General features: G+C 44.9%; 1 protein-coding gene across 5 annotated transcripts in view; it reads right to left on the reverse strand.

The window, feature by feature from the left end:
- TBC1D8B (TBC1 domain family member 8B) overlaps positions 1-24,829 on the reverse strand; it is a 508,282-nt gene that overhangs the window by 456,026 nt on the left and 27,427 nt on the right. The window lies entirely within an intron of this gene.

Consider the following 24,829-nt stretch of genomic DNA (forward strand, 5'->3'; position numbering starts at 1 on the left):
AGAGAGAATGGTGTTAAGCAGAGTGACACAATGACCAGTGTTGGGATCAGTTCTGTTCCATATCTTTGTAGCGACATTGCGGAAGGGATAGAAGATAAAGTCTGTCTATTTGCGGATGATCTGCAACAGAGTGGACAGGCCAGAAGGGATAGAGAGAATGAGACATGATTTAAGGAAGCTTGAACGGTAGTTGAATACATGGCAACTGGGATTCAATGCCAAGAAGTGCAGAATCATGCATTTGGGATGTGGTAATCCAAGAGAAATGTATATTATGGGGGATGAAGGGCTGTTGTGCACGGAGCAAGAGAGGGACCTTGGGATGATAGAGTCTAGTGATCTTAAGATGGCAAAGCAATGTGACAAGGCGCTAGCTAAAGCCAAAAGAATGCTGGGCTGCAGAGAGAGAGGAATAACCAGTAAGAAAAAGGAGGTGATAAAGCCCTTGTACAAGTCCTATGCGAGGCCTCACCTGGAGTATTGTGTTCAGTTCTGGAGACCATTTCTCAAAAGAGACAGAGACAGTATGGAGGCTATTCAGAGAAGGGTGACAAAAATGGTGGTGGTGGGGGGGGGGGGGAAGGGTGTCTCCATCAAATGACTTATGAGGAGAGGTTGAAGGACCTAAATATGTGTACCCTGGAGGAAAGGAGATGCAGGGGAGACATGATACAGACCTTCAGATATCTGAAAGGTCTTAATGATGCACAATCAACAAACTTTCTCCATTGGAAAAAAATTAGTAGAACTAGAGGTCACAAAATAAAACTCTAGGGAGGAAGACTCAGAACAAATATCAGGAAATATTTCTTCATGGAGAGGGTAGTGGATGCCTGGACTGCCCTTCCAGAAAAGGTGGTGAAGACAAAGATAGTGAAATCTTTCACAAGGGGCATGGGATAAACACTGTGGATCCCTAGGGCCTAAAGAATGGAAATGAAGAGGAAGTGCATGGGGGTAACTTGCTGTGTGGTGGTTGCTACCCTTGGCCGGTGGGCCTTCATGCTGGTGCAGTTCCAATAATGCTCTTTGCTTTAACAGTAGGGGGGGAAAAAGGGGGGGGGGGAATCGGACTCAGACAGCAGTCAACGAGGACACTGGATTTGGGAAAGCAAGTAAGAGTGGGGGTAACTTGCTGATGCAGTTGTTGATATCCTTGACGAATAAGCCTGATACTTTCGATGCTACATCGAGCTTGCTGGGCAGACTGGATGGACCATTTGGTCCTTTTCTGCCATCATTTCTATGTTTCACTTTGCTCTGGGCCAGAAAATTTTCTACATTTTAGTTTATGTTAGGGTTTGGAGAGTGTTCAAGAGCTGGTGTGAGGAACAAGGTTCTCAAAGTTGAAATTCCACTGATATTGGAATTTTTGCAAGAAGGTTTGGTTAAAGGCTTGACCTTAAAACACTCTGAAAATACAGGTAGCATCTCTTGCTTGCTATATGGAGCAGCGCAATGGTGAACCCTTGTCTTCCCATCCAGGTGTGCCCAGGTTTTTGAAGGGAGTTAAGAATCTATGTCCTCCTTTGCGGCTACTAGTGTCTCTTTGGGACCTTAATCTGATCTTGCATTTTTTTGGCAGGTCCTACATTTCAGCCACTGCATAGTCTCACTTTGCGGCTGCTCACCTTGAAAACCGTTTTGCTGGTGTGGTATGATGAAAGAGTACTTGATTCTTGTGTTTGTTGTATTGACACACAAATATTGAAAATGACTGTTTAATCATAAAACGGGCTGACGACATCTGCATTTCTTTAAATGCACTACACTGGACAGTGATATACTGGAAAATTAAAAAGAACTGCTGAGGATTTGAAATAGTATGCCATATGCTACTGTCCAGACAGTCATTGATCAGTTTAAAAATACTGCAGATGGACATTTGTTGCTATGTGGTACAAAACATCATGACCATTTCTGACTAGCAGCATTATGTAGCGTGGTTATTAATAAAGGACTGGTGAATGAAGTCCTTTTATGAAAAAAAAGGACTGGAACAAACATCCAGAGACAGATACTTGTTCTTAACTTCATTCTTAAGATGCTGAGAAATTATAAAAGGATGTTATTAATAGTGCATTTTCGGAGATAAACAGGAGATCAGAAGACGACATCCATCTCCCCGCTTACTCTGACTTGGCCCATCAGGATGATTGCAGAGATGAAAGGCAAAAATTTAGAATTGTACCACATTACTATATTACCCTTAGAAATCCCTAGACCCATGGTTCTCAACCTTTTTTCTGTCGGGACACACCTGACAGATGGTTCTCACAATCGTGACACACTGAACACATGACCATCATAGGGCTAAATGTAAAAGTACAGTTTGCAACCATAGGAACCCCCTAACCCACAATTATGGATGTAAAGCAGAATTATGACACTCCCCGTACAACTCACCTTACAAAAAAGATATTCTGGTTCTAGCGTCATCTCAGTAACAGCAACACAAACTCCTACCACCAGGCTCAATAGCCCTACTTATGAAAAGAAGCAGTTTATCACCAATGCATGTCCTCTTGAGAAAATACAACAAATAAGACTGGTACAAACGCTTACATGCTAGTAAGATACCTCACCTCTGTCACATACACAGAACCGACCTAACATACTCCTAGGATCTGCAGTAATGCACATAAACTAATCTACACACGGTTACAGTATTATGGAATGCACTCAAACAGTAACAACCCTACCTCTGAAAAGGCAACACTACAAATATTAAATCATGCTCTAAACACCAATACACCTCCTATTAGGAAAACAGAACTACCCAAGCAGCTATGATCCCAACACAGAAATAATTGTATAGCTATACTAATAAGCAGAATAAATGTTTCACAACTATGAACAGAATAATATCTAAATTAAAAACTCAAAAACTATTTAAAATTCTCCAAACACCAATAAAATATTTCAAAACAGCAGATACATCACATAATATTCAGTAATTAAAATGGCAGTCAATCAAGAAAAATAAACTTAAAAAAGCCAAATTTACTAACCCCCTCCAGCAGCTCTCCTACTCCTCTTCCATGCAGGACAGTGGCACATACCAGAAACAGTAGTGGCTGAAGCTCTGTACTCATGGTCCTCTCCTTAGGGCCCCATGACCAGTCTCTCTGTCTCTCACATACATACACATACCAGTCACACCCCCGTGACCAGTTTCTGTCTTTCACACACCAGTTTCCCGATCAGTTTCTCTCTCTCATGCGCACATACACAATAGGCTTCCCACTTCCATATTCTATCTTAAAAATACAGGCTTCTCACTTCCATGCTGTCTCACACACACCCAGGTTTCTCACTCCTATGCTAGCTCTCTCCACATGCACAGGCTTCTCATTCCCATAATCACTTTCTCTTTCACACACACACACACTTCCAGTCATCTCCCTGACCAGTCACTTCCATTGTCTCTCCTATATACACACACACACATCACCTCTCTGACCAGTTTCTCTCAATCATACACATGCTCTCTCTCATACATTTACATAGATCTCAATCAAATGCTCTCACTTACACACAGGCTCTCAATCACAATTACACACAAATTCTCCCACTTACAGACAGGCTGGCTGTCTCTCACTTCCTGCACACACACCCCCCACCCCACCCCAGAGCACAAATGGTAGCTGCAAGTGTCTCCTCCAGCCCCCGCAGGCCAAAAAAGAAGAATCACATCGGCTACAGGAGGCTAATTCTGCTGTCTCCTTTGCAGATTGCTTCGGATTTTGCTCCGGGCCCACGCTACTGCTCAGGGCCGATGCTGCCGCCGCTACTTTTCCATACAGCATTGCTCTTTATTCTTCCTACATACCCCACTGCACATCACTTCCTGTTCCGGGGCAGGTGTGGGAAGAAGAAAAGGCCCAGCCGCAGTTGACAGCCTCCACTAAACACTGCTGCCGTTCCCAGCCGGGCTAGAACGTGCTGATAACCCGGGTGGCAAAGGCAGCAGTGGAAGATAGTCTGTCTCTCGCTCGGTGAAAGAAGAGGAAGGAAGAGCAGCGGGAGACCGGTAGCACGCAACACATCTGCCATTGCTTGGCGACACACTGGTGTGTCACGATACACCGGTTGAGAATCGCTGCCCTAGACAATATTATAAGAAAAGCTACTTTTACAGTATACATTATGTAAACTGTAATTCATAAGATGTTTATTCATTGCTTGTCATCTGTTACCAAGTTTAATATATTATCTGATATCCAAAACAATGATAATTCTTCTAAATTTTCTAATCAGAATAAATCCCAATTTTTATATACAAACTTAGAAGTGGCTTTATTTTATTATGCTATATTCCCCGTAAAACTGTTCAGCACGTGGGTCTCCGAGATGCAAACTCTTTCTTGCTGTGAGCCATTTCTATGAATGACTCCAGGGACAGTACCTTCCTTTTTGTCGAAAGTGATTTTGAAGTTTCATTTGAATCAATCTATTTCCCTACCCACGTTGGACAGCGATACAAATGAGTGTGATTATCGTCTGCTGCATGCCTTGGATGCCAAGTGGCATCTGGTGCGGTACTTGAAGATTACTCACTCTTTAAGGAAGTCTGATTGACTGTTTGTGCTCCATGGTGGAGGTAAACAAGGAGAACTGCGACACGAGAAACTATAGCCCGTTGTGTGAAAGAAGTCATCACAGCAGTCTATGTGGATACAGATGTACAATTACCTACACAGGTCAGGGCGCATTCCACTAGAGTTCAAATGGTTTTGTGGGCGGAGCTTGAGTTGTCTCTCTTTGAGATTTGCCGAGGAGCGACATGGTCTTCTTTACACACTTTCAGCAAGCATTATTGCTTGGATGTTAGGGCTCAGGAAGAAGTGACTTTCGTGTGTGCGGCATTGATGGGAACAAGGGCAGCCTCCTGCCCTTTTCAGAAGTAGCTTTGGTACATCTCATTGGTGTGGACTGGCCTGCCTGAGGACAGAGGAAAGAGGAAGGAGAAAGCAGAGTTGCTTACCTGTAACAGGTGTTCTCACAGGACAGCAGGATGTTAGTCCTCACATATGGGTGACATCATCAGGATGGAGCCCAATCACGGAAGACTTTTGTCAAAGTTTCTAGAACTTTGACAGGCACCTACTGGGCATGCCCAGCATAGCACCAACCCTGCATCCAGCAGGGGTCCCCCTTCAGTCTCATCTTATAGTAAAAGTACTTGCGAAAAATAAGAAAACGTAACGAACCCAACAACTCACAGCGTGCGCTCATTACCTTTTAGAGCAGAGCTTTCCAAACTGTGTGTCGGGACACGTTAGTGTGTCGCCTGCAGTGTGCAGGTGTGTCGCGCAAGCCCGGTCAACTCTGATGCGAGTTTGGGCTTTTTTTTTTCCTAGAGATTCACTTTTTTTTTTCGGTTTATGGGTTGCTTATTATTGGGTGATTTTTGCTGTCAATCACGTTTTTTTGGGGGGCTTGGTGGGTGGAACGAGCCCAGCCTTGGCATTGGCTGCTGCTGCCGATGAGGCCTGGCCATGAGGAGTACTGACTGCAAGCAGCAGTGTCTGGTGATCATGGAAGGCAGTGAAGCACTTAACTGGCAACAATCAAAAAGATGAGGTACATGAGTGTGGGGGCCAGACATGTGCTGGAGGGAGAGAGATGAGTGAGTGGGGGGCAAACGTGCTGGGGGGACAGACATGTGCTTGAGGGGGAGAGATATGAGTGTGTGGGGGCCAGACATGTGCTGGGGGGAGGAGAGAGATGAGTGTGTGGGGGACAGACAATTTGTTTAATTATTGTTTCTCAAATTATAACAATAACATGAATCTTGGAATATATATTTTTAATATAATTTAAGGTTTTCATGAGATAGGTTGTGTCGTGAAACATTTTATTTATGTATATATTTAAGGAAACATACATAAATTGTCGAAATATGTTTCGTTCGTTTAACCTTTAACCTCTGGTTTACTAGTAGACTGAATTACCGTGTCGTGAAATTATGTTTGTCTAAAAAGTGTGTCACCAACATGAAAAGTTTGGAAAGCTCTGTTTTAGAGAATAGGAATCCTGGGAGCCATGGGGAGCGCCTGATCTGCCCCGGGCTGCTGATGCTGCTCTCGCCGCAGGCTGTCCCCGGGAGGAGGGGAGAGAGGACTGGGGCTGCTCCGGAGCTGTCAGCGCGGGAGATCGGCACCCATGGATGCGGCCAGGGCAGGTGAGCAGGGGCTGGGGGAAAGTTTGCCCGATTCACTTTGGTCTTGTCCCGGGGAGTGAGGGGGGTCAGGCAGTGAAGCGGGGCTGACTGGGGCTGCTCCGGAGCTGTCAGCGCGGGGAGATCGGCACCCATGGACGCGGCCAGGGCAGGTGAGCAGGGGCTGGGGGAAAGTTTGCCCGATTCACTTTGGTCTTGTCCCGGGGAGTGAGGGGGGTCAGGCAGTGAAGCGGGGCTGACTGGGGCTGCTCCGGAGCTGTCAGCGCGGGAGATCGGCACCCATGGACGCGGCCAGGGCAGGTGAGCAGGGGCTGGGGGAAAGTTTGCCCGATTCACTTTGGTCTTGTCCCGGGGAGTGAGGGGGGTCAGGCAGTGAAGCGGGGCTGACTGGGGCTGCTCCGGAGCTGTCAGCGCGGGAGATCGGCACCCATGGACGCGGCCAGGGCAGGTGAGCGGGGGCTGGGGGAAAGTCTGCCCGTGAAATTTCATCTCGGCTTGCCTGACGCTCCACACTAACGCAGGGGTAAGGGTAGGCAGTAAATTAGCAGGTTAACATGCGGCAAAACTGCAGGTTCAAAAAGCGATAATAGGGGCGCACGTTGCTGTATGGGAGGGAATAGCTAATCCGATCATTTACATATCATATACATGCCGCGGGCGGAAAGGGTTACCCGTTGATTTAAAGAAGCAGTAAGGATGGGTTAAAAGGGATAGTGAATCGCGGGTTGGACTTACGCGGCCAAATTGCGGGTACAAAGCGGGTTAGAAACGGGGTAATCGCAGCCGCGCTTTACTGTATCGGCCTGTAACTCTGCAAGCGGATGTGATCACCAGAAGAAAAATCACCTTCCAGGTGAGATAGCAGAGATCACAGGATTGGAGAGGCTCAAACGGCAGTTTCATGAGCAGCCCAAAAACCACGTTGAGGTCCGAAGAAGGGGCCAGAGAGCGCAATGGAGGTTTTAGGTGCAGGGATTGTACCGATATGGAGATATCCCATACACCTTTATGGAAGGCGGCCACTGCACAGACATGCACACTGATAGAGGAAATTTTCAGGCCTGACTGACAGGTGCCAGAAATAGTCAAGAAACTTTATTTTGGAACAAGTGAAAGGGGGGGGGGGGGGGGGGGGGGGTGTCGATGAACATGGAAGTACACCATACCGTAAACCTGTTCCATTTATAGCGATAAGACTTTCTTGAAGGCTTTCAAGAAGCTACCAGGACATGGGAAACTGGCTCTGAAAGGTTAAGAGGTTGAAGAAAGCAAAATTGCTTACCTTGTAATAGGTGCTATCCCAGGACAGCAGGATGTAGTCCTCACATATAGGTGATGTCACTGACGGAGCCCTATTGCGGAAAAACTTTCTGTCAAAGTTTCTAGAAACTTTTCTGACACTGTGAGGCCACTGAGCATGCCCAGCATGCCATGATATTCTCTGCCACAGGGGTCTCACTCTAGTCTCGTAGGTAGCAATAAGCTTTAGCAAAAAATAAAATAATAATAAAACGTATCGGACCCAACTCCGTGGGGTGGCGGGTGGGTTTCGTGAGGACTACATCCTGCTTTCCTAGAATAACACCTATTTCAAGGTAAGCAATTTTGCTTTATCCCAGGACAAGCAGGATGCTAGTCCTCACATATGGGTGATTAGCAAGCTAGAGGCTGAGTCATTTCATAGTGAAGCAACAGTGAAGTATTGTTGTTGAAAATGAGTCAGCCGAAAATCACAGCTTGTTGGATTTGGAAGGAGTTGGTATTAAACTGGAAACAAGTTCTTTAAGACAGATTGTCCATAGGCTGAATCTTGTTGTCCTTCTTTGTCCAAACAGTAATAAGCTGCAAAGGTGTGAAGAGAACTCCATGTTGCTGCTTTACATATGTCAAGGATTGGCACTGAACGATAGTGTGCCACTGAGGTTGACATTGCTCTTACTAAATGTGCTTTTACTCGCCCTTGGAGAGGAAGGCCTGCTTTTTCATAGCAAAACTGTATGCAATCTGCTAACCAGTTGGACAGAGTATGTTTACCCACTGCTTTACACGGTTTGTTTGGATCATAAGATACAAAAAGTTGATTGGATTTCCTGTGGACTGCAGTGCAGTTTAAGTAAAAAGCTAACGCACGCTTACAGTCCAAGGTATGTAAGGCTCGTTCCCCTTGATAAGAATGAGGCCTTGGAAAGAATCTGGGTAAGACTACGGATTGATTCAAGTGGAATTCCATAACTATCTTGGGGAGGAATTTTGGATGTGTAGGGAGAACCACTTTGTCATGTAGGAACTGTGTATAGGGTGAATACGTGACAAGTGCTTGTAACTCACTAACCCTTCTAGCTGATGTAATAGCTATGAGGAAGATAGTCTTCCATGTGAGAAATTTAAGATCACATGAATCTATGGGTTCGAAAGGAGAATGCATGAGTCTTGTTAATACCAGATTCAGGTCCCATTCTGTGACTGGAGGCCGAATTGGTGGTTTAAGCTGAGTTAAACCTCTCATAAACCTGCTGACAAGAGGTTGTGTGGATATTGTTATGGTAAGCTGAGATTTCACTTAAGTGTAGTTTTACAGATGAAGTCTGGAGGCCAGATTCTGAGAGATGGTATAAGTAGTTTAAAAGAGAAGTAGTGGGGCAAGTAAAAGGATCAATATTGTTTTGCCTGCACCACAAAGTAAACCTTTTCCATTTGGAAGAATAGTTTTTTCGTGTGGAAGGTTTATGTGAAGCTATAAGCACTTGAGAGACATGGGTTGAAAGATTGAGTGGTTGTAAAATCAAGCTTTCAACATCCATGCTGTCAAGGATAGGGATTGAAGGTTGGGATGGCGCAACCAACCCTGATCCTGAGTTATGAGAGTGGGAGCTACACCCAGGCAAATGGGATCCCTGACTGAGAGGTTGAGAATTGTGGGAAACCATACTTGTCGAGGCCAATATGGGGCTATGAGTATCATGGACCCCTTGTCCTGTTGTAGCTTCACCAGAGTTTTGGTTATGAGCGGTATTGGAGGATACGCATATAGAAGGCCTGAGTTCCAAGAGCGAGCAAAGGCGTCCTTGGCTGGCTGGTTTTTCTGTTTGTGTAGAGAACAGAATTTATCCACTTTGTGATTCAGATGTGATGCAAAGAGGTCTATTGTTGGTTGTCCCAAACGTTGAAATATCCTGGTCGCTGAGGGATCCAGGGACCATTCGTGTGGTTGGAACTGACGACTGAGTCGATCTGCCACTACGTTGTGAATGCCTGCCAGATAAGTGGCCTGGAGAAATATGAGTGGTTCAGGGCCCAGCCCCAAATCTGTGCAGCTTCTTCACAAAGGAAATACTAGCCTGTACCTCCCTGTTTGTTGATGTACCACATGACAACTGTGTTGTCCGTTTGGATGAGAACAGTCTTGTGTGAAAGGCAGTCCTTGAACGCATGCAGTGCATAATGTATAGCTCGTAGCTCTAGGAAATTGATTTGAAACGTTGCTTCAAGCTTTGTCCAAGTATCTTGGGTTTGGAGATTGTTTATGTGAGCTCCCCAACCCAAGGTGGATGCATCTGTAGTTAACGTTATCTGTGGGACTGGTTGTTGGAAGGGTAGGCCCTTGCACAACCTGTTTTGGAGGGTCTACAAACTGGAGTACCTCCAAAGTTTGGTGTCTGGTGTCCTGCTCTGTTACCAGGTTGAAAGGAATGGAATCCGCCATCTCCTGAACAAAAGTAGTTAAAGTAAAATCTTTTGGTGGAGATTTCTTTCGGGGATCTGGTGGTGATGGCTCAGACATAAAATCCTCAGATGAGGTTTCCGAGTTAGTGTCACTCCAAGTGTCATATGCTTGGGAGTGTCGTGGAGGTTCAGAAGTCTTATGTGGAGGAGGGATACCAGAAGGTCCTGGAAGTGGATCCTCAGGGTTCTCCTCCCTTGGATTAGAGGGGAGGGAGTCCAGCAGATCCTGATACCGTTTCATGATTATCTGGTGGAGTGCTGACTCTGGGTGTCCTGGATCCCCAGGAGGGAGTGGCACAGTTGGTGAAGGCTTCAGTATCGAAGAAGTAAATAATGTCTTCGATGAAGTTTTCGAAGTTACCATCTTTGTTTTGTGTTTTCCGTGCATCGGTGCAGTCGTGAAGCTTGTCATCGGTGCCGGAACCGATTGAGTCATCGGCATCGGCCTGACGTCTGGTAAGACTGAAGGCACCGAAGTTTGTATCGATATTGGCATCGAAGTAGTCAGTGGAATCGACGGTGGCACTGGCATCGTGGTTGTCCCCGGCATCGAGACAAGTCCAGGCATCGGTGATGTCACCGGAATCGATAATGGCATCGTCATCGGTAATGTTACCAGCAACGGTGACGTCACAGATAGATGACATCACCGGCATCAGCGGTATCGCCGGCATCGGCACGGTCGCCGGAATTTGTTCTTTTAAGGCTTGCATTACTGCTTGTTTGATTAGCAATGTCAAGCCCTGTGGCACCAGTGGAATGGTTGGTGCTGATGGAGAAGTAGCTGATACCTCTTGCAAAGGCTGTACGGGTTCAGTCGATGCAGGCCCTGACGGTGGCAGTATTTCGTTATGTTTTTGCCGCTTTGCGATCGGTTCTCCCTGGAAGGGAGCTAACAGTGATGTCGGGGCATGGTAGTGTTGATGCTTATGTTTAGGCCGCGATTTGGTTACCGACCTTATCGATACCGTTGACGGTGTTGGTGATGTCCTATCTCCTGATCCGTCTGGGCGACGTTTCTTCAGCAGGACTTTTTTAGTGACTCCTGCTGGGGACGATTTCGTCGACGAAGGGGAAGGAAGAAGTTGGAGGTGAAAGAGGTGCTCCATTTTTTCTTGTCGAAGCTTCCTTCCTTTAGGAGTCATTTCTGCACACTTTGGGCAGGAGGAAATGTCATGTTTGTCTCTTAAACAGACCACACATTCAAGGTGCGGGTCTGTGATAGACATGCTCCAATTGCAAATCGGACATTTTTTAAACCCTGAAGCCACATTACTATCAACGGCCGTCGATGAAAGCGGGGAAATTTCTGAGAAGAAAAAATTTGTTTTTACTTACTGTAAAAACAATGGAAGTGTCACCAGCCGGTGAACGAAGTGAGAGTGAGATCCCTTGTGGGAGAAATTTCTTGAAAAGAATGACCTTCAGTCAAAATTTGTGAGTAAACTTGCGGGCTCCTGTCGCCACGATGCTTACAGCAGCGCTGAAAAACGAAGACTAGAGTGAGACCCCTGTGGCAGAGAATATCATGGCATGATGGGCATGCTCAGTGGCCTCACAGTGCCAGTCAAACTTTTCTAGAAACTTTGACAGAAAGTTTTCCCGCAATAGGGCTCCGTCAGTGACGTCACCCATATGTGAGGACTAGCATCCTGCTTGTCCTGGGATAATTAACCTTTCAACATTCAGGCAGTCAGAAACAGGGCCTGGAGGTTGGGATGACGTAGGCATCCGTCGTTCTGAGTGATCAGAAGTGGATCCTTCCCCAGAGGAATGTGCCGGCAAATTGATAAGCCCTGAAGTATTGGAAACCACACCTGGTGTGGCCAGCGAGGGGAAATCAGAATCATCAATCCCCTGTCCTTTCGCAACTTCACGAGTGTCTTCCTAATGAGTGGAAGTGGAGGGTATGCATAAAGGAGACCGCTGGTCCACGAGAGGGAGAAAGCGTCTCTTGGCTGCGAGTGAGAGAGCAGAAGTTTTCTATTTTGCGGTTGTGGATTGACGCAAAGAGATCTATACGAGGATAACCCCAGCGTTGGAATATGGAGTCCGCTACTGTGGGGCTGAGGCACCATTCGTGTGGTTGAAAAGTGTGACTCAGCTTATCTGCCAACACATTGTCCACTCCCAGCAAGTAGGTGGCCCTGAGGCACATTGAGTGGGAAAGGGCCTCCGCCCATATCTGTGCAGCTTCCTGACACAGGCGGTAGGAGCCCGTTCCCCCTTGCTTGTTGATGTACCACATGGCCACCTGGCTGTCTGTTTGAATCAGGATGACCTTGTTGGTAAGATAATCCTGAAAGATCCTGAGGGCATATCTGATTGCCCGAAGCTCTAGGAAATTTATCTGGTGTTTGGCTTCCTCTGGAGACCAGATACCCTGAGTTTGCAGGTTTACAACATGTGCACCCCAATCGGAGTTGGAGGCAGGGGCGGATTGTGGGAAAATAGTGGCCCGAGGGATTTTTCTCCATACTGGCCCATGGGTACCCAATTACACATACAATTTGGTGAGTCACCAAATACAGAATAAAGGGACCATAAAATATACACAGAAATGCACAGACAAACTGAACTGGAAATCACAAGTTAGACTGTATGTAATGCAGCAATGGAAAAACAGAAAATATCATCATTCCTCATAAAACATCAAACAATAAAATCAAGAACTATAAAACATCACAATAGGAAAATCATACTAAAAATATATATTTCAAAATTGCTGATGAATAGAACCTCCAGTAATTTAATTCAGGGAAATTTTCAAAAATTTGTATAACACACCAATAAAATATTTCAAAAAGAGCAGACATCAAATAATATCCTGAAATACTCTCCAACTACCGCCCCATATCAAACCTCTCGTTCATTGCCAAAACCATTGAAAAAGTCGAACACACTCAACTTGACCACTATCTTGAAACAAACAAAATCCTTCACCCATCCCAATATGGATTTAGAAAAAACCTAAACACTGAATCTCTCCTTATCTCCCTAAATGACATTATTATAAGAGGCTTTGACAAGGGAGAAAAATACCTCCTCATACTCCTTGACCTCTCAGCCGCCTTCGATACAGTAAACCACAAGATACTGTTGGAACAACTAACCTCAAATTGGTTTAACTGGGACAACCCTACAATGGTTCTCCTCCTATCTGACCGTACATACCAAGTATTAATCAAAAACAAGCCATCAAAAATGATCAACCTTAACACTGGAGTCCCTCAAGGATCTGCTTTATCTGCTACCCTTTTCAACATTTACCTTCTCCCCATCTGCCAACTACTTGAAGAGCACAAAATCACACATTTCCTATATGCTGATGACATTCAGCTTCTAATTCCCATACATAACTATCGAAGACACCTACAAGAAAACCTCAGATCTAATGGTTTCAAACAAACATCTCCTAAATTCTTTGAAGCTAATAATCAATTTTGACAAAACTGAAATAATTCTCATGGACAAAAAACAGAATACAGCGCCACCACCCCTGACAATTCCAGACAAACATATTATATCTATAATCCCCACCAACCACACCAGGAACCTCGGAGTCATCATTGATAAAGATCTCTCTTTTAAGAACCACATATCAAATAAAACCAAAGAAGGATACCACAGACTCTTAACCCTAAGACATCTGAAACCATTTCTCAACCCAGACAATTTCAGAACAGTCCTGCAACTACTCATTTTCTCCACATTCGACTATTGCAACTCCTTACTAGTAGGAATACCCTTTTCAACCCTCAAACCTCTACAAATTTTACAAAACTCAGCAGCCAGAGTCCTAACAGGAACAAAAAGAAATGACCACATAACGCCCATATTAACATCGCTTCACTGGCTTCCTATTACTGCACATATTGCCTACAAAGCAATGACCATCATTCACAAAATTTTAAACAAAGATGACCAAGGTCTAAACACGCTTAACATAACTCATCAAAAACCCTCTAGAAACCTACACTCCAATAACTCAAGTTACTTAAACATCCCTACCATAAAAGATGCACATCTGACAACAACAAGAGAAAGAGCCTTCTCCATCGCATCCCCCAAACTCTGGAACACACTACCTGATGACTTGAGAACTCAGCACAACATAAAAACGTTTCAAAAAAGACCTAAAAACTTTTTTCTTCCGCAAATTCTTCAGACCCACTATCAACTGACCATACCAACCATCAAATGAACTCTCAACTCTAATCTCCAACCAAACTCGCTTCCCTCCACTTCCAACCCAAGAATAGTTATTTGACATGACTTGCTTATTTCTATATATGCTCATTCTGTTATAATGTTTCAATACTGTTAAGAAAATAATATTCACTTTGTAAACCGTTATGATGGCTCTACCGAATAACGGTATATAAAACTCATCAAATAAATAAAATAAACTCAATAATTAAAACTAATAAGGATTTTAAAAAGCTCCTGCTGTCCCCTTCTGTGGGATCTCTTGATTTCCAGTCACCCTGATATTGTCAAGGATTAGGAGGTTATCCTCTCTCTCTCACACATACTCACATGTCCATTCTCTCTCACACATACACTGTCACATACATACACATTCACGCTCTTATATCCACCATAACCTCTCGCTCTCACTGACACTGACACACTCTCAGGCTCTAAGACACTCTCTCCCCCTCCACACACAAACTCTTACTCCCTTGGATTTTCTCATACACACTCATGCTCTCACATTCACTGGCTCCCTCACATACACACAAACACACACACCCAGGCAAGCTCCCAGTCATTCTCACACACAGACCCCCAGGCAGGCACCCATGCATTCACACACATAGACACCCAGGCAGAGTCCCATTCATACACATGCACACACTAAAGGCAGACCCCCCCCCCCCCCCTCTCTTTTGCCAGCAACCTCGGAACCTCTCTCATTCCTCTGCTGCCACTGTCACTGCTGCCACATGGCTATTGGGGAGGTGCCGATTGCTGCTACTGACACTGAAGCCCATTCTGCTGCCTCCTCTGTGCAGGCCCCGTGGGCTTCCACTTTCTCCATGCTGATCTCGTACATTGTGAAATCCGCATAGAGAAAGTGCTATTCTTGCACATTCCCAAAGATTACATGTGCCAATCACTAAAAAGTAATTTATTATTTTTATCTTTGTGGTCTGATCTTAGTTTTCTAATTGGTTGGTCACAGGCTTTTTTTTTCCACCTTCCCTTTCTTATTTTTTTTTTGCCAATTCCTTTTATATTGTCTTTTTTTCTGTTTCTTTTCTCTCCATCTTCTTCCCTCAAACACACAGTCAGGTTCTCATACTCACATGCACTTCTCTCTCTTCTACACACACACACAGGCTCTCATTGTCACATGCTCTCTCATAAAAAATCATTCATACACAGTCTCTCACGGGCACATGCTGTCTGACTCTCACACACACACAGGCTCTCTCTCACTCCCACATGCTGTCTTGCTCAAGCACAGGCTCTGTCATATGCTGTCTCTCATACAATCATTCATACACACAGGCTCTCACTGTCACATGCTGTCACACACACAGAGGCTCCCACATGCTGTCTCTGCAAACATTCAGGTCCTCACTCTCACACACAATCTCAACTCATCTCATACACGCACACACACCCTCTACAGACCCTCGGCCTCCTCTTCGCGGGTCGCCACAGAATGGGCTCTGCAGCGGCCCTAATCTTATCGGGCTGCGGCTGCCCTGCTACCGGGCCTCTTCCTCTTCTCGGGCCGCTGCAACTTGGGATTTCCGGTGGCCCGTAAGCGCTGCTCCTCTTCTGCACGCACTGATGTTCCTCCTCCTTCCTGCCCACGTGGCTCCGGCAACGTTTACTTTCGGGGCCGCACAGGGAGGAAGGAGGAGGAGCATCAGCGCGTTTAAACGCGATCTTTTTCTTCGGGCCATGACATGAGCCTCACCACGGCCCTGCCGATCTGCCTGTCACAGCGCCGCATGAGCCTCCCTGTGCCCGGGGGCATTGGCTCCCCTCGGGATACCACTGCTCGCTGCGCCCCAGGCCCAGGCCTAATGCTTCCACCGGCCCTGCCAGCAGGTTTCTCTTCGTGCCGCAGTGCCAGCTGACCCTCTTCTTATCTTTGGCCGGGAAGTTTAAAAAAAAAAAAAAAAAACAACGTGATGGGAGCGACCGGCCCACTGGGGGAAGCCCAATCCCCCGATAGGCCAATCCGCCCCTGGTTGGAGGCATCTGTTGTCAAGGTTATTTGAGGTTCTGCAACCTTGAAGACTGGACTGGTTTATCCACCAAGCCAGCGAAGAGCGGAGCTGGTTGGTGATGTGGACATTGGCTGAGAAGACTGACTCCACTGTGATTTTAGAGTCCACTGCATTACTCATGGCAAGGCGGGCCATCGGACTGACATGCACCGAGGAGGCCATATGACCCAGTAAGATCAGAAAGTGACATGCAGTTGAGTGTTGTTGAGATTGCAGTTGTTGGGCCAGAGAAGAGAGAGTGAGAGCCCGATCCCAGGGTAGGAAGGCTTTTGCTTTTAAAGTGTTCAAGTCGGCCCCTATGAACGATAGGGTTTGAGATGGAACTAGCCTGGATTTCGGATAGTTTATGAGGAACCCTAGGGACATCAGGGTATGCAGAGTGAGATGTAGGGATGTCAGCACAATTTGATGAGTGGGAGCCCTGATCAACCAATCGTTGAGATAGGGGTAGATGTGGACACCTTGAGTCCTGAGATAGGCTGCTACCACGAGACACTTGGTGAAGACTCATGGGGCAGATGCTAGGCCGAATGGCAACACTCGATATTGGAAGTGCTTTGGGACTACTAGGAACCGCAGGAATCTGCGATGTGACGGAGTGATTGAGATGTGCGTGTAAGTGTCCTGGAGGTCTAGAGAGCAGAGCTAGACTTCCCTTTGCAGAAGAGGAAGCAGAGAACCCAAGGTCACCATCTTGAACTTCTCTCTTTGTAGGTATTTGTTTAAGGTGCGAAGGTCCAGTACTGGGCGAACGCCACCTGACTTTTTTGGGATTAGAAAATACCGGGAATAGAATCCCTGGCCCTGCTGGGAGAAGGGTACTGGTTCTATTACCCGGGACTCGAGGAGGATGGAAACTTCCTGATCGAGAAGGTGAGAATGGTCGGATGTTTCCCACATCAGCCGAGGTGGGGAATCCGGTGGAACTGTGAGGAAATTGAGATGATAACCTTGAGTCACTATAGCTAGTATCCACTGATCTGTTGTGACCTTGTGCCACATGCTGGTGAAGTGGGACAATCGACCTCCTACTGGTACGGAAGGGAGAGGAGGCTGGGCACTGCTCTCCAGGAAGGAGTCAAAATCCAGACGCTGGGCCCGGCTGAGGGGCTGGCTGAGTCTTTTGGGTCTGAGGTTGTCTGGATTGGCCTGTTTGGTAAGGCCTGAAGGGACAACCTCTGGAAGCCAGAGGGTAAAATCTCATTGGTTTATACGCAGGCCTCTTGGAGTCTCTTCTGAAAGACCTCTTGGAAGAAGAAGAAGAGTAATCAGAAGGTACTAAGGAGAGTTGGTGGAGAGTCTCATGGTGATCCTTGAGATATGCCACTGTTTCTTGAATCTTTTCTCCGAAAAGATTATCCCCAGCACAGGGTAAGTCAGCTAACCTATCCTGTACTTTTGGTCTGAGGTCTGAAGTCGAGCCAGGCCCATCTTCTTGCATTTATTCCTGCTGCAGAGACTCTAGAGGCAGTGTCGAAGATGTCATATGCAGCACGGACCTCATGCTTCCCAGCGTCTAGACCTTTTTAAGCAAGGGTATGGAGCTGGTCTTGAAACTGTTCTGGTAGAGATTCAGAAAAGTCTTGGATCTTCTTGAACAGTTCCCTATTCTACTGTGTCATGTACAATTGGTAGGGAGCAATGCGAGAAATTAGCATTGAACCATGAAAAACATGTCTGCTCAATGCATCCAGGGACTTTTGTTCTTTTCCTGGAGGTATAGAAGAATGAGGTTTGGACAGTCTTGCTCTTTTTTGGGCTGACTCCACAACCACTGAGTGATGATCTAGCTGGGATTGTTGAAAACCAGGAGCAGACTGTACTAAGTAAGTAGCATCTGTCTTGCAATTGACAGATGGTATAAAACCTGGATGTTCCCAATTTCTTTTCAATAGATCAATAAGGATCTCATGTACTGGAATAGACGATTTCCTTAGGAGCATCAGTGAACTGAAGTACTTCCAGCATCTTGTGCCTGGAGTCCTCTTCTGTCTGAAGCTGAAATGGAATTGTTTCAGACATCTCCTTTACAAAATTAATGAAAGACAAGTCCTCTGGAGGAGAATGTCTTCTTTCATCAGGAGGAGAGGGCTGTGAAGGTAGATCATCAGTGTCCTGGAACGTGTCATTGGTCCAGGGATCATAAGGCTCATCACCAGCTCCCATAGGATCATCAGATGGGAGAAACTGTGCTAATCCTGAAGGTCCAGGCCTAGGCACTGAAGGCATCGATGGAGGCACCGATGGACACGTCTGTGGCAGCACTCCAGAAGGCGGAATGGAGCCATCGATGTTTCTTCATCATCTGATGATAACGGTATCAGTGTGGAAGGAATCGGGGCCACCGGTTCCCTTGGATCCACCGGTGGAAAGGCACTGATTAAAGCATCCATTCTGGCCGGCTCAGGGACCGGCACCGATGGAGGTTTGAACCCCTGGAGTGCTTTTCCGATCCAATTCCTCACGGAAATCTGGAGCGAGGAGCCCCTGTTCTGTAGTAGGAGGCAGCACTGGCGTAGCCGGAGGGTCCACTGGTGACAGTGGAGTCGCGGCTCCTGGCACCTGTCCAGGTGGGGGAACGCCTCGGTGACCCAGAAACAGAAGAAGATGGGGCCTTTTCTGGACAGGATTTCTTTGTCGGTGGCTCAGACAACGTCGATGCCAAGGGCTTGCCTGTATCGGTAGCCTGAGCTTTTCAATGGCGGTGTCGACGTTTTTCTCAGTGTTCTCCCCGGCCCTTTTCCCGCAGAGAGACAGAAGGAGTCAACAACCACAGAGTCGAAGCCGGTCGGGCAGCAGCGATTTCACGGTGCTGGGTTTTAGACCGAAAGAGAAGTTCCATTTTCTCCAGCCAAGCCTTGCGACCTTTTGGTGTCATTTGGGCACATTTGGTGCAACTTAGGACATCATGGTCGGACCCCAAACACATCATGCAGACTGTATGAGGGTCAGTGATGGACATTGTTCGAGTGCAGTCAGGGCACCGATGAAAACCAGACGCCATGGTCTAGACAAAATTTAGCCACGGTGCGGTCGATGGCCGGTAGGCCGCGAGGGAAAATCTTGACGGGAATCGACCGCAAGCAGGTAAAAACTTACCGTTCAACCGCGGAGTAAAGTTATTGATAGAGGGACCCCTGTGGGGTAAAAATTTTGAAATGTTCTTGAAGAAGTTCCATGAGGAAAATTCCTGTCAGGAATATCTGAAGAGCTCCTTAACCTACGTGGCTACTGCTGCGCGGATAAAAGAAGACTGAAGGGGGACCCCTGCTGGATGCAGGGTTGGGGCTATGCTGGGCATGCCCAGTAGGTGCCAGTCAAAGTTCTAGAAACTTTGACAAAAGTTTTCTGTGATTGGGCTCCATCCTGATGATGTCAACCATATTGAGGACTACCATCCTGCTTGTCCTGTGAGAAATTACTACTTACTTAATAATTTCCTGTCCACTAAAGAAAGGCAGGCCAATACACAACCCACCCTGGGCTGCCTACTTACTTTTAGTTCATCCTTTATATGCGAAGAGTGTTATTCCTATTAATTCATTTGAAGGACTGGTAAACTGGTAAGTGACATAACCAGCCCCTAAGATTAGTTGTGAAGTTGTGTTGCACAGTAGGTTGGAAGCATAAGTGGTTAATAGTCATGTTCAAGTATAATCAGTTTGTCCATAGCTAAAGTTTCTGGAGGGCTGATATTGGGGCAGGGCTATATGTCAGTGTTGTCAGCTTTACTGTCTCCATCTGCTGGTAGGAGTGCATAACACAATGATGTGGATTGGTCTGCTTTCCTTAGAGGAAAGGAAATTATCAGATAAGTAGTAATTTCTCCTTTGATTTGTAAACTACACTGAACAATTTTATTGCATATTGCAGTATAATAAATGCTATAATAAATAAAATATCAAATGGAATTAAATTCGGCATTCTTTTGAATCCTGCTTTGTCAATACAAAATATAGGGCTACAAATTCCAAAAGACTTGGTTTTTCAACTGCCAACTCCAAGTGTGACAGGACACAGCTCGTGCACTGCCCTGAATCACTGCCAGATCACCAGAAACAGCCACACATATGATGCCCTTGCTCTTATCTAAACTATACCTAGTTTTTGTTGCTGCACCATGTGTTAACAGATTAAAAATCTCTTTATATGCACTCAATTACCTCATAATTGATTAGATGTATTAAGCATTTTTTTTCCAATAGACACAAAATGGGAAAACCCTTTAGTACATCCAGCAAAGGAGCAAAACAAAGATCAAGTTGTATTCTTTCTACAGCTGTCAGACAAAAGACAGAAATAGACAGCAACAGTCATACTGCTTGATGATATCTGCTGAAAGTACAGACCTTAAGCTTTGCATTATCATTTCTATCAATAATCTGTTGTGTAAAAGAGCAAAATTAATCAGTTAAGTAAGGAAACTGGCAAAAATCATACAGCAGCCTCACAGAAAACACAACAGCTCTTCTTACACAGTGAAATTTATCACTAGAAAATCACTTTAAAATAAGAACACAAGAAGCTGCCATACTGGGTCAGACCGAGGGTCAATCTAGCCCAGCATCCTGTTTCCAAAATCCAAGTTACAAGTACCTGGCAAGTACCTAAACATTAAGTAGATCCCATGCTACTAATCGGTAGGGGTGTGCATTCGTTCCCTACGAATTGGCAATCCGCAATGTATAGGGCCATATTCGTTGTATTCGTGGGGAAGTGAAACATATCGCGATTCCCCATGAATACAATGAATCTTCGCCGACTTATTCAGCCGCCTAAAGGAGCCAATTTAAACAAACCCCCCACCTTCCTGACCCCTCCCCCCAAGACTTACCAAAACTCCCTGGTGGTCCAGCAGGGGGTCCGGGAGCCATCTCCTGCACTCACTCCCTCAGCTGCTGGTATTCAAAATGGCGCTGATAGCCTTTGACCTACTATGTCACAGGGGCTACCGGTGCCATTGGTCAGCCCCTGTCACATGGTAAGAGCAATGGATGGCTGGCGCCATCTTGTGCTCCTATCATGTGACAGGGGCTGACCAATGGCACCGGTAGCCCCTGTGACATAGTAAGGGCAAAGGCTATCGGCACAATTTTGATGACTGGCAGCCGACAGCCCGAGTGCAGGAGATCGCTCCCGGACCCCCGCTGGACTTTTGGTAAGTCTTGTGGCAAGTCTTGTGGGGGTCAGGAGGGTCCCCCAAGACTTGCCAAAAGTCCCTGGTGGTCCACCAGAGCGCACTGTACTGTATCGGCCTGAATGTTAGTAATAGCGGTGGCTATTCCCTAAGTCAACTTAATTAATAGCAGTTAATGGACTTCTCCTGCAGGAACTTATCCAAATCTTTTTTAAACCCAGCTACACTAATTGCACTAACCATATCCTCTTGCAAAAAATTCCAAAGCCTAATTGTGCGCAGAGTGAAAAAGAATTTACGATTTGTTGTAAATGTGCTACTTGCTAACTTCATGGCGTGCCTCCTAGTCCTTCTATTATCCGAAAGAGTAAATAACCGATTCACATCTACCCGTTCTAGACCTCTCATGATTTTATAGACTGCTATCATATTTTGGAGTAAGATTTGTGGTTGCAGTACAGGATATCCACTTTGTACTAATGAAATAGACAGATTCTTGACTACAGTACTCTGAAAAGGGATTTCAAACATGTAAATTAAAAAAAAAAGTTTTACTGGAAACCTGTTTACCATTTGACTAACCTAACTCGTCCTATGATGAAAATAATTCTACTGGTAACAAGCACATTCTGTCACTGAAAATAATCGTTTTTCCTCTGCTTATGATCTCATTCTGATTTCAAAATTTAATGTTCTCTGAAATATATTCTATTCATAACATATTATAGCCACCAGATTATAGGGTCTTATATGCTTTTTTGGGTTTTTTTGACTCAAAAGTTTCCTTCCAGCTCACTGGGGTAAGAGCTGGGATCTGGCGCCATGAGTCTTCCATCGCAAATACTGGGAGAATTTTTCACTTATTTTTTTATCCCCTTTCAACTTCCATTTAGTCAGGGCCAGCACCAGGACTTATTCCAAAACCCTGCAATTGGGGATCCGAAATCTAGTCACTAGTTGTCGCCACTGCACAATGCCTACAACTCCTTTCTGTAGGTACCTCTGCAGGGCAGTGTGGGAGCACTAGCCACTGAGTCAGAATCAAAGGACCTTATTGTAAAAGGGCTTTTTCTATTCCATGTCTATGGGGAAAATCCTGATTGAATACGGCTCGTAATATTTCAAGTTTACAATAGTATTTGAAAGTCAACTATTCTCATTTACATTTTAAGTATAGATTTCATTAAAATGTTATTTTCTAGTGAAACATTTACATTCCCTTATGGAACCATGTAAACATTTCACCTGCTACCTTGTTTCCATTTCAACAATAAATAAATGATAGAGGCATCTGAAGACCGCTATTAAAGAATGGTAGCTTAAGGTTTGTAAGATATGCATTACTCAGATCATTTTCTTTCTGAGAATCAATTATCTGCTGCAAACTTGTTCATACTGCTGAATATCTGTTGAGAATCAGGTGACTGTCTCCACATTCTACCATTCAAGCAATAGTTTTAGAAAGCTTCATTTAGCAATGTGGCCATCAAAAGAGAACTGCTTAAGAACAAAGTACATGGATTTATATAGCATCTTAAAGAAACTTTGAGGCCAATGCAATTGGGCATTTAGGCTGAGCACATGTTAATTCCATTGGTGCATACAATTTTATCTGATTTCATATCACCACCAAAATCCATCCCTTCCTTTCTGAACACAGTACCAGAACCCATATCACCTACCACTTAGACTATTGCAGCCTGTTTCTCAGAGAGGGAAGATAAGGTCATTGCAGAAAGACTAAATGAATTCTTTGCTTCCGTGTTTACTGAAGAGGATGTTGCGGAGATACCAGTTCTGGAGATGGTTTTCAGGGGTGATGAGTCAGACGAACTGAACGAAATCACTGTGAACCTGGAATATGTAGTAGGCCAGATTGACAAACTAGAGTAGCAAATCACCTGGACCGGATGGTATGCATCCTAGAGTACTGAAGGAACTAAAAAATGAAATTTCTGATCTATTAGTTAAAATTTGTAACCTATCATTAAAATCATCCATTGTACCTGAAGACTGGAAAGTGGCCAATGTAACCCCAATATTTAAAAAAGGCTCCAGGGGCGATCCGGGTAACTATAGACCAGTGAGCCTAACTTCAGTGCCAGGAAAAATAGTGGAAACTATTCTCAAGATCAAAATCGTAGAGCATATAGAAAGACATGATTTAATGGAACACAGTCAACATGGATTTACCCAAGGGAAGTCTTGTCTAACAAATCTGCTTCATTTTTTTGAAGGGGTTAATAAACATGAGGATAAAGGTGAACCGGTAGATGTAGTGTATTTGGATTTTCAGAAGGCGTTTGACAAAGCCCCTCATGACAGGCTTCTAAGAAAACTAAAAAGTCATGAGAAAGGGGGCAATGTCCTTTCATGGATTACAAACTGGTTAAAAGACAGGAAACAGAGAGTAGGATTACATGGTCAATTTTCTCAGTGGAAAAGGGTAAGCAGTGGAGTGCCTCAGGGATCTGTACTTGGACCGATGCTTTTCAATATATATATATATATATATATTCTTGAAAGGAATACGAGTGAGGTTATCAAATTTGCGGATGATACAAAATTATTCAGAGTAGTTAAATCACAAGCAGACTGTGATACATTACAGGAGGACCTTGCAAGATTAGAAGATTGGGCATCTAAATGGCAGATGAAATGTAATGTGGACAAGTGCAAGGTGTTGCATATAGGGAAAAATAACCCTTGCTGTAGTTACACGATGTTAGGTTCTATATTAGGAGCTACCACCCAGGAAAGAGATCTAGGAATCATAGTGGATAATACTTTAAAATCGTTGGCTCAGTGTGCTGCAGCAGTCAAAAAAGCAAGCAGAATGTTAGAAATTATTAGGGAGGGAATGGTAGTAGTAGTAGTAAGGATTTTAGTGTAGAAAAAAAAATATGGACAGATTAGTGCTCTTCCATATAAATCTCATGTTAATAAAGGCATTAGCTATTACTCTCCAAACCAAGGAGGTACAGTAGAGATCCTAAGGCTTTGCTAATGTTTTCTTAATGCTGGAAATTTAACTTCTCTGCACCTGTCACAAGAATAGACAGTTGTGCTACTACAAGTGCCTGCTCAATGAGCTTACATAGATAGTTGTACATGTAATAATTCTGCTGCAAAAGTGCCTTTCCCAAAGAGTCTACATAACAGTAGACATTTGCACTTGTAACAGTTTTGTACACAATGGTGACAACTGCTAATATATGCCTGCACCAAAGAGAAGCACAATTTTAACTTTACATCTGTCTCATGCACCTTTTCAGTTTCTACATGCATAAATCATTTTGCATACAACACATTTTCTGAACATAAAACATGATTTATTTAAAAATGTATTAATTTGTATCTGGTTCTTATGAAGTGATAAATTAATACACCACAATGTTAAAATCACATATACAGAAACAATGCAAGCACAAGAATAAAAGTACTATAGTCTTTTGGGGCTCTAAGGTCCACAGAAGGACCATTTCAAAGTGCTGTAGAAACAACCCAGAAAGCTCTTTGTTATATCTTCTCCAA

The sequence above is a fragment of the Rhinatrema bivittatum genome, chromosome 6 (genome assembly GCF_901001135.1).
Source record: "Rhinatrema bivittatum chromosome 6, aRhiBiv1.1, whole genome shotgun sequence".
Taxonomy (NCBI): domain Eukaryota; kingdom Metazoa; phylum Chordata; class Amphibia; order Gymnophiona; family Rhinatrematidae; genus Rhinatrema; species Rhinatrema bivittatum.